The following is a 4,291-nucleotide window of genomic DNA, read 5'->3' as shown; positions in this document are numbered from 1 at the left end:
TAAAAATGAATACATAAACTTTAAAGTGTGTGGATTGCACAAAAGCTTTGTGAACATTTCAATTCACATTAGTACACATATTTATTTGCTAAGCATACAAAAATATTACTATTTATTCAAAAATACATGTTTATCTGTGCTTATTTTATACCTGGCATAGTTCTAGGTGCCCAAAATAAGCCAGTGAACAAAACAAAACACTTTTATCTTCATTTAGTTTTTATCCTACCTGGGGGAAGATTGAAAATAAGAGGCAACAAGTAATTATCCAACATATCAGGTGTTGGTAATCGTGCCATAGAGGGGTGAGGAAAGTTATGTTGATGGAGTTATGTCTGAAAGAAGAGGTACTGACCTATAGAGGATAATCAGAGAAGACCTCTATGATAAGGTACCATTTAAAATAAGGTAAATTTGAGATTTTTTGCATTGTGATGTTAAGATGATCCTAAGATTTGAAAACAAATTTATTATTAATTATTATTAAATGTGCCTGAAATGTTGGTTTGAAATAAATTCAAATTTAATCAAAGGGATAGTAATTAGTTTATCAGTTTATTTTAATTTTTTTAGTTGTACTTGGACACAATAGCTTTATTTTATTAATTTATTTTTATGTGGTGCTAAGCATCCAACTCAGTACTTTGCACATTGCTAGGTGAGCACTCTACTGCTGAGCCACAACCCCAGGTAGTTTGTCCATTTTATTTAAATTATGAGAATTTTTCTCTAACAGTGACTTTTTCCTATTTTGTTTATCTGGCATATGCACGGGGCTTCTTTTCCTCTTAATATGTCTGTTTTATTTACTATCTTCTATGCTCTATGTGTTTAATATATATTACTCTATCTTTTGACTCCAAAATGATACTGAAAGGTAGGCATGGCTATAATCATAATATAAGAGAATTCAGGGAAAGTATGTTTAATTATTCATTTCTACCTTTAAAACAACCCGTGACTGAAATGTTTCTAAATTACTTTAAAGTTTATGATCTGTGTTTTGGCATAATATTTGTACATATTTGTGAGATGTGATGTGCTCAGAATTAATGTGCTCCGAGTCTGCACACCCACTTGGTGACAGAACCAAAATTTGAACTTAGTTTTTCTTTGCTCCTGCTATTGCTCTTTTCTTTCTCCCTCTCATCTCTAGATAATTATAATAAAATATTTCTCTATGGGAATATGTTGCATCATTTCTAATGTCCTGCCAATTTCTCATTCCCTGCTTTGTGGCTTCTGAGTTAGGTTTAACAAGAATTGAGACCAAGCCATGGATAATTAATCTATAATGGTTAATGACCAAGAACTTTGGACTTTTTACATTTCCACCAGAATATTGAACATGGCATCAATTAAAGACACTACTATATCTTCTTCCATATCACATTTCTTATTTCTCTATAGTTGGCACACAATGTCCATTTTGATCTTTGCAAAATGCAGGAAGCCTTCTCTCAAAGCTGAATTGTTTATAATGTATTGTGAACACTTATATATGGTTAATTTGTAAGGTGTAGGGGAAATTGATATTGGGCTATTCTGTATTATATAGGAACCCATACAAAGAGGATCAATTGGCTGTTAAAGTTGAAATTATTCCATGGATGTTAGCCTTAATGTATCAATTATACCCTTAACATATACTTTCTCCTGTTAGAGAAAAACATGTTCAATAACACTTATTAAAGATGGTAAGGTGACTTTATTCAAGAATCGGGCACATGGAGATAGGTATGAAGACAATGGCCATAGGGTCTTGCAGTAGCCAAGAGAAGTTATACTCAATTCTGACTTTTAACAGGTGGGGATAATGGAGTCAATAGATGGAAATTACAAAGAGGAGACATTAGCAATAAGAATTCTTGCTATACAAACTCAACAGAATTCTTGTTGAAAGCATCCTAGAGTGATATTAGCAGGATTCTTGCTCAAACGTGATTCCACAAGAACAGAGAGTGAAGACCATGGTAGTACCTAGTTAAACAGAGTACTCAGAGGAGCTGACTAAAGTTTTGATCAAAGGAGGGAGTTTTTGTCTTTAGGCAACATCTTTTATATCTTATTAACCATCAAGTCTGTTAATCCTACTTCTAAAATCTTATTTCACTTTCCATAATTAACACTTTACTTGAAACTGTCATCATATCTCATCTGGACTACTGCAGTCATTTCTTCCGTAGCTTACCTTCCAAGTTCCCCATTTATCCCTTTCCCCACTAACAACACATCCTTTACACAGCAGCCAGAGTTACTTTTTGAAAACAGATTTGATCATGTCATCACTATACCTTTCAAAATTTCAGATATTGCAAAGATTTTCTATTAATCTTCCAAAAGAGACCAACTCCCATAATTGAATATGGTTTACCCTAATAGGACGAAAAGTGCTCTGGATTCCCTGATCCTGGCTAACCTGTCAACATCATGTACAGATACTTCCTGTCATTCTGTCTATTTTTATGCACCATTGCATTACCTATCATGAGATTAAATACATAGCATATGCTCTGCAAATAGTTCTAGAATGAATGAAAAATAAGTACTGTTTTTTGCAACTTGTGCATTCACACTGCTTGTCAACCTGGTGGTCATATTGAAATGAAAGATGGACTATTCCTCCTGAATAGCTAAGAAAAAATGTAGAAAGGAGCAAATTTATCAATTTACACAAAGGCATAAGGCAGGGGCTAAATATTGAATTGAAGTACCTTTAAAACTCCAATTTTGCATACTACTTTCTTCAAGACCTTTTCTATGCTATCATTCTATTCTTCTTATGTCAGATTTGGTCTGGAGGTGTATTTTTAAATGGATCAAATTAGATTTCTGAGCATGCTGCCAGACATTACTGGAAACTAGTCAGTAATTTCCCTCCACCCTGGACACATTAACTAGTTCACCTAATCCATTGCCAGAAGCATTATCTTCAGGATGTATCCAGTCATGACTTGCTGTCTCGTGCTCTAATCTTCTCAAGCAATCTGAAACCTTTGGCTCTATCCTGTAGTTCTGTCTTTAGTTTCTGGTGTTGCATATTCTCATAACCCACTAGAGATATATTCCTCTGGCATTAGCCTGGGAAGCTTTCCTGGAGGCTGTGTGGCTGCTGCCTTCTGGACCCAAACATGACAGCTGTGGGCAAGACTCTGGCTTGCTTATGGCAACCTGGCTCCACTGGCTAACATTACTGGGTCCAGCAGTTCTACCCTGGGTACGTGAATGGGTAGATAGCTATTGCCTTTCTATAGCATTCACAACCCTATCTAATGTAGTTTATGATTGTGAAGATAAAAATGGTCTTGATTGAACAGTGCATTTGATGATATAATCACCAAATCAGAATAAGTACTCCAGGTTCGGGTTTGGGAAGCTCCCGGGCGTCCCAGCAGCTGGGCGCCGACTCTCCCAGTCGCCCTGCAACTTCATCTGCGGGTTTGTATCAGCAGCGGGACGATCCGAGGAGCCGCACGTGGACCCCACCATGGTCCACCTCACTACCCTCCTCTGCAAGGCCTATCATGGGGGCCATTTAACCATCCGCCTTGCTCTGAGTGGCTGCACCAATCGGCCCTTTTACCGTATTGTGGCTGCTCACAACAAATGTCCCAGGGATGGCCGTTTGGTGGAGCAGGTGGGCTCTTCTGATCCACTGCCCAACTGTCATGGAGAAAAACTCGTTGCCCTCAACCTGGAAAGGATCCGGCATTGGATTGGCTGTGGAGCCCACCTCTCTAAGCCTATGGAGAAGCTTCTGGGTCTTTCTGTTTTTTTCCCTCTGCATCCCATGGTGATCACAAATGCTGAGAGACTGCGAAGAAAACGGGCACTTGAACTTCTCTTAGCTTCACAGAAAACAGATACAGAGGCTATAGAAACAGAAGCAAGTTGACTTCAGTGAATATAACAGTGGTTACAAAGTCAAGGTCCCCTAAAACACTTGTGTGGAGCTCATAAATTTGTTGGGTTTGGAGGTCAATAAATGGAGTTTTCTAAGTTACCATATTCTTCTGGCCTAGTTTAAGCGGATCCCAGAGATTTGTTTTTGTGTAAGAACTGGGTCTAGATACCAAGCATTTTTGGATGTCATTTTGGGGAAAAACTGTAGCTGTGGGGAAGATTGGACTTTGGGTTGTCCTTGGATCATTTGGGCAAATCTACAATTAAAGTTCAAAATTTTCCTGCTTCAAAAACTCCCAGCCAGAGTGACTTTACCTATCCAAATGTTTCCTTAATCATTCTTGATCATCCCACGAGAACATAGATCTCTTATTCTTTTTTTGTAACT

The 4,291-nt window shown here is 37.6% G+C and overlaps 1 pseudogene; it reads left to right on the top strand.

Annotated features, from left to right (window-relative positions):
• Positions 1–3,378: 3,378 nt before the first annotated feature.
• Positions 3,379–3,970, top strand: LOC143639225 (small ribosomal subunit protein bS16m pseudogene; annotated as a pseudogene).
• Positions 3,971–4,291: the final 321 nt, after the last annotated feature.

This window comes from Callospermophilus lateralis, chromosome X, assembly GCF_048772815.1.
Source record: "Callospermophilus lateralis isolate mCalLat2 chromosome X, mCalLat2.hap1, whole genome shotgun sequence".
In the NCBI taxonomy this organism is placed as follows: Eukaryota; Metazoa; Chordata; class Mammalia; order Rodentia; family Sciuridae; genus Callospermophilus; species Callospermophilus lateralis.
This window is presented reverse-complemented; position numbering and strand designations above follow the sequence as displayed.